The sequence below is a fragment of the Triticum aestivum genome, chromosome 1B, assembly GCF_018294505.1.
Source record: "Triticum aestivum cultivar Chinese Spring chromosome 1B, IWGSC CS RefSeq v2.1, whole genome shotgun sequence".
Lineage (NCBI taxonomy): Eukaryota > Viridiplantae > Streptophyta > Magnoliopsida > Poales > Poaceae > Triticum > Triticum aestivum.
Window position 1 is genome coordinate 316512755 of NC_057795.1, and position 6968 is coordinate 316519722.

Consider the following 6968-nt stretch of genomic DNA (forward strand, 5'->3'; position numbering starts at 1 on the left):
GGAGGATTCCAACAATGCAGAGATAGGAAATAGACAGGAATAGGATAGGAATGCACGTGCAAAACAGAGAATTTAAAAACACAAGATTTCTGCCAATCTGGGTGTTTGATTCACAACAATTGGAAGATTACAGGATGCAAAGAAGCATGGTGAGATTAAGTCAAACCACAAGAAAATGTATGGTTATAATGCTATTATGCTACTATCTCTTAGTCTTGTGCTTCATGAATAGGAATTTGAAAAGGAGGACAAGTGAAAATTAAAATTCCTACGTTTTTTCTTTCAAGGAGACACTAAAGGAACAAATCTGTGTGCTCAGTGGACAATATATATAACATGTAGAGTAAAAAAGAGATGCAACAAGTGTACAACCTCTTTGGTGAAGCCATGTCGATCTCAGCGTGATTGGGTTGGCCGGTGAGGATGCTCCGGCTGACTTCGCTGTCGGAGGAGGGGAAGAAGATCTTAGGCGTCTAGAGATGGAGCCCGAGGTACTGCTCCGCTGTGATGGAGGGTTTCATCGTTGGAGCAGCTCCGGTGAGTTGTACGACGCCGATGTTGAAGCAGGACAAGAGAGACAACGAACAACATTAACCTGAGTGGAATTCTAATAGCATCTCCAATACAAGACGTAAAATACATAACCACAAAGTGCTAGATGTAAAATACACCAGCCGCTCATCTCTGAACTTAACTGTCGAAACTGAACTTAACTGTCGAAACTGAACTTAACTGTCGAAACTGAATTTTGCTGTCTAAACTGAATTTTGCTGTCGAAACTGAACGCACTAGCAAGGTGAGGCTACACGTTGGTCGACTGACTTTTTCATCTCTGGTCAGTCGATTTTGCAGCCGTTGGATACGAAATCAAGGGCGAGCGATTCATCTTCAACCTCCACCCCCCTGAGCCGCCAGCCACCACTAGCCAAACAGCAGCCCCCCGCCACCCGTGGCCGGCAGTGTGCCGCCCCGCCTGCCCCAAAAACACTCCCCACGGCCGGTTTGCTGCCGCCCCGACCATCCCTCTAGGCCCCCCCGTGCCGAGCTTTTTCTCCGGCGATCCCCACACCACCGCCCCGCCACTGCCGGCGACCACCACCCCCATCCTGAACCCTAAGATAGATAGTGGGGTACCTCTCCGGCGAGCCCCCCTCCCCGCTGCGGCTGGTTCTTCCTTCACCCCGGCGAGCCCCCCCTGAAAATCGACTGACCCAAAAGTCGATTCAGTCGACTGAAGTGTAACCAAATCGGAGCAACATCACAAGCAAGAGCAAGAGAGAGAGCAGCAGCGCGAGCAAGAGCAATAGCAAGAGCAGACCAGGCAGGGAACCGAGAGCAAGAGCAGAGCAGCAATGCGAGCGAGAGCTAAAGCAGCAACAGCTCCTACTGATGTGGACGTCGCCACCGAGGGAGCGACGCCGTGGAAGAAGTGGCCGGAGATGCCGCCGTGGATGGAGCCGCGCCGTGTCGGCTCAGGACCGAGCGCTGGCAGCACCGTGAGATCGAATCAAGAAGAAAATGCGGCAATTAGTGTACAACCTCTTTGGTGGCGCTGATTAGGCCGCAGCTTCATCCGAGGAAACGATGGTGATGATGCTCTTCTGGTGGTGCAGGTGAAGACGGCGGTGTGGGAATGGAGGTGGCACAAAAGACGAGGGGAACATTGGGTCAGCTCCTTGGAGGTGGAGGACGGGGTGGCTGAACTGGCGGGACGATGAGATCGACGACGGATCCTCATCCGGTACGGTGGATGAGGGACGTCGTGGTGTTGCTGTGGACGATGTCGTCGGGGAAGAGGCTTCGGCTGGGTGGCGGACGAAGCAGAGTGTGGGGTTTCATCGCGGGTTTTCGCGGCCTCGGTGTACGAATGGGTGGGCGGATGGGATGGCAGTGGGGAACCATGGCTTAGAGACGCGCTTGTCCGAAATGTGGGGTAAGTTACGAAAGTACCCCCCACCGATTTGAGGCGGTTCTTTCGGTTCAGGGGTAGCACGGGCATTTCGCGTACAGGAGGTGGGAGTTTTCGCACGTGTTGTAATTTCGGAATATCAAGGCGCGGGTTGAGATGGAGGGAGTTGTCGGAGCACAACGAGACAAAGATATATCTTAAATATTTCGGGCTAACAAGGCACGGGTTGAAATTTCCGGACAAGCCTAATGTGTACTGTACCAAATCAATGCGCACTACAAATTTCATTCAAAACTTTGAATTCATGTTATGTTCAATTAAAATATTTCGCAACGTGTATAATTCATGCAACCTACTACTCAAATGAACGTTTTAGTGCATTCCAAACATATATACTACCGCTTCAATATGAACTAAATTTGAATTCGTTTCTCTATTTGAATAAGATCTACAGTAATCATTGTTATGAAGTCAAAGCATTTGAATTCGTTTCTCTGTTATAATAAGATCTACAATCATCATTATTGTCAAGTTAAACCATCGTTTGTGTATTATCTTCACATCACACCACATGATTAGTCTCGAGTTACATATGAACTATGTGTACTATATGAACTCGAACTAGATTTTTGAATCCACTTTATTTTGATTTCAAATCACATTACATTTCTAGCTCTAGCTAGATCTTCATAATCTAAACCATGTCTCATATGTATAATGTGTTTATCACATTATGTATGGTGCCCCGCCCCCTACGCCTACAAGTATTTAGATGTGAGTTGCAAACACCACACATTACCACATATTCAAATAAAATGTGAGAATGTTCGATATATAGTATTGTTTAGATTGCTCGATATTTAGTTGTAAGCTGCAAATGCCACACATCATCACAAATTCAAATAAAATGTGAGATTGTTTGATGTATAGTATGGTTTAGATTGTTCGGCATTTAGCTGTGAGTTGCAAATGCCATGCATTATCACATTATGGTATAACATGTGCACAGCACGTGTATCACCGCTATATTCATGCATGCGATGTTTAAAACACTATGATCTCCTCTTCAAATATATGAATCCGCTTTCATATCGAATTATGATCTTTGTTAGTCTCTTACACCCACACAATCCTCTAACCTTTGTAGCTACCACTAACTTTCTCTCGTGCATGCACACACCCTCCTCGCCCTCCCCCTCCCTCGGCATTCTATCCACCGGGCACATTCATTTTTTTCTTTAGGTCGTTCTCCCAGAGTCTCCACAACTCCTTTCCGACACACACCGATCGATAAACCTCTCCAGCGATGCCTGCCTAAAACATACACACACACCTTCAATCTCCTCCCTTATGTGTCCTTGCCTCGTGTCTCTCATACGGTCAGACACACGTGTAAACTCTCGCCCCTCTTTTCATCGATCTCACAACCGCACACTCCTCCCCCTATCTAGCTAGTAGTTGGGCCTCTCGCACCACCTCCTAGCTCCATTCTCTCTGTCTATCCGTCTCGCCGGGCCTTATTTGCCTCTAACAAATGGATGTACACCAACCAATCTCTCGCTATACATATAGCTAGCTAGGTCCTTATAACTCGTTTTTACCCACACGTCGATCGATCTACCTCATTAGTTGTGTCTCTCCCTTCCTCCGACAAACAACAATTGATCTACCGATCTAGTTAGGTTTGCTTACCAAACACATGGTTCCCCTTCATCATCCATGGATGCGTCCCGACAGATCTACCAGGCACAGGCACACACAGAAACACATCCCCACTCTTATTGATAACATTGCAGTTCCACCCTCAGTTTGTCTAGTAGGCCACTCCCAACATCTCCGAGAAGCAACTCCATCACCCATCCAACACTCTCCCTCTCTCTCTCTCCCTCTCTCTCTCTCTCTCTCTGTCCCATCATATTTCCCGTCCTTCAGTTATGTATGGATGTCGACCGATCTCCCTCAAGACATAGCTGGGTCTCTCCTTCTCAACACATATACGAGTCGTTCTACCTCTATAGTTAGGCCTCTGCCTACCCCTCCCCCCACCCCCTCCCCCACCTACACCGATACATCGAGCGCTCTAGTCATGTCTCCCTGCCACACACAAACTTGACATGTGCCCTCTAACATTTTGGTAGGCCAGTCGCCCTATATCTTTGACTTGCACAAACACACAATTTCGATGGCTCTCTTCATCCATCTCGCACCCACCCACTCGATCCTCTCTTCGACTCCATCGATAGCTATGACCCCTCTCTCTCTTCTCGTGGATTGCCCGACCCTCTATGTATGATATGGATAGGCCTCCATTTGATGCACATTGCATGCAAAATTTTGTTTGAGATGTCATCGACACATATTCCCACAAATAATTCATGAAATCAACCCCCACCCCCACCCCAAAACAAAAAATACTCACGAATGCGGTTTGTATCTCTCACACACACCCACGTAGGTGGGGGATGTGCATGAAGAGAAGAGGTGCATGCACGGTGCACGTACTCCCGTCTCTTTCCCAACCACACCCGCGCGTGTACACGGTGGAGCTCATTTCTATACGAAAAAGGCAGCCCACGTGGTAATTTGGCACGTGTACTGGTTGTCCACTTGATGGAGGGAGGATCGTCTACCACGGGTGAACAAACAAATTGCGACTTGACGCGTTATGTTAAATTAAAAAAAAAGAGGCAAACCATGTGGGGCCTACCTTAGAGGCAAGGCTCTATACACTGGAGTACTTTTGACATGTCCCGTCAACTCGCAGAACAAGGAGAAGCTTGCTTAGTACGCCGTCTCCCCCGCCCACGGGTGCGGTGGCTCGTAGGATGAGGTGAAGCTTGCTCCACCTTACGCCCGCTCCCTCGCCCATGCGCGCGGTGGCTCATAGGACGAGGAGAAAAATTTACTACTCCCTCCGTTTACTCCTCGTTCCTACTACCTTGGTTATAGAGATTATATCATATTGTTTGGAATATATATGTCCTTTAGTAGATTTCAATATGAACTACTAGTACATACTCCAAACACTGATGTATATAGACGTATTTCAGAGTGTAGATTCACTCATTTTGCTCCGTATGTAGCACTCTCCCTCGCCCCTCGACCCTCGCCCATCTGGTGGACGTGTAGCAATTCATTCGGTCTCATATAGCCAGAACGATATATACTGCACTACCATTATTGCTCGACTTCCCGAAGAGGCGAAGAGCCAATCGCAAGGTTAATATTTTGGAGATGCCAAGCGCAAGGTTATAGGATAACGAGTAGTAGGTGCCGCGTCATTTAAAAATAAAGTTTTTTCTTCAGTGGCACGTACGCAATATGATAGGTTCATATGGAGAGAAAAGGAAACCGCTCCACTATATACATAGTCAGGACGGGCCAGCCTACATGGTTGCTTGCTGGGGTTGCTCTCTTCACACTCTCTGGCACAAAACGACTGTGGCCACATCTCTAACATCCCGGCGGATCACGTCCGCTTGGGGAAGGGGTGGATGATTAGTGTAGATGCAGTGGTCGTCGCCGACGGTGAAAACCCACTGTCGGCACGTCCCGATCAGGGGTCCCCGCCTTTCTCTCTCATAAAGCCGGTGAGGTTGCCTTCATCCCTTGGTCACTGTCGCGACGTGGGCAGTTGCCGCCTCCCGCCGCCCTCCTCAAGATTGAGCTACGTCCCTCAGGTACAACTCCCTTTACAACCGGCTTGCACCACTGCTCTAGCTGCCCACATCACTCCCTGTGGATATTTCTCTACTTCTTTGCCCCACACATACCTGATACCTCTACTGGCTTCTACGTACTATATTTGTGATGAGTTTATGTCTCATCAACTAGTCCCAGTAATCTTATTCTAATCACGCTTCTTCAATTTCTTTGCCACAGGGATGCTCATGTCGATTTTGGTGAAACTGCACAAAATGATCCGATGGTCAAAAGGTTGCAAACTTCATTTATTAGGAAGCTCAAACGTTGCCAGCAAATTGAAGCCTGGTCAGGGTTCACAGTTCAAGGGCTAGGGACTGCATGGATCGTTTTTTTTTTTAGTTGCCTCTGTTCCAAAATAAGTGTCAACTTTAGTAGTAGTACAACTTTGTACTAAAGTTTGCACAAAGTTGAGACACTTATTTTGGAACGGAGGGAGTACATATTTGCTATGATCTGTCAATCATTGAGATGCAATAGCATGCGGGTTAGTCTCCTTTGTATTTGATGAAATGTTGCAACGGGCAACCTTGGATGCAAGATACATGTAACAGAAGCTGGAAGCTTCATAGCATTGTACAAATTTATCTCGCTGATAAATTACAGTACGTACTACCTCCGTCCTGGTTTATAGGTCCCCTTCATATTTTGTGTTAAATTTTGACCATAAATATAACTAATAAAATGTTATTGCATGTCATAAAAATTATATCCTTGGATTCGTATTGGAACATAGTTTTTAATCGTATAATTCTTGGTGACATGCATTGACATTTTATTAGTTCAATCTATGGTCAAAATTTGACACTAAATACGAAGGGGACCAATAAACCAGGACGGAGGTAGTACTATACTAGTACTTCCTTCATTCCTAAATATAAGTCTTTGTAGAGATTTCAGCATGAACCACATGCGGATGTATATAGATGCATTTTAAGTGTAGATTCATTCATTTTGTTCCGTATGTAGTTCACCTAGTGGAATCTCTACAAAGACTTATCTACTAGTAATAGCTAGCCCCCACTACTAGGAATTCTCTATCCTCTCCTTGAGCCACATCATCCAAATTGATGTAGCAGTTAGATGAAGTAAACCAGTCCATAATAGCCGTCTGATCTAGACGTTGAGAGGCTCTGCACTAAGCCACATGCAAGCATGCAAAAATACCGTGGCACATGCATGTGAGTGGGTTTTAAATCACATCAACATGTCTGCATGCAAGCATGCACCAGTAGCATGCATGTAAGTGAGCTTTTAAGTCCCATTAACATGTCCAAAAGAAAAATATAATCCCATTATGCAGTAGGAGTTGGCTGATCTTTTTTCCTTACGTGGGATGATCTAAATGATGATGGGA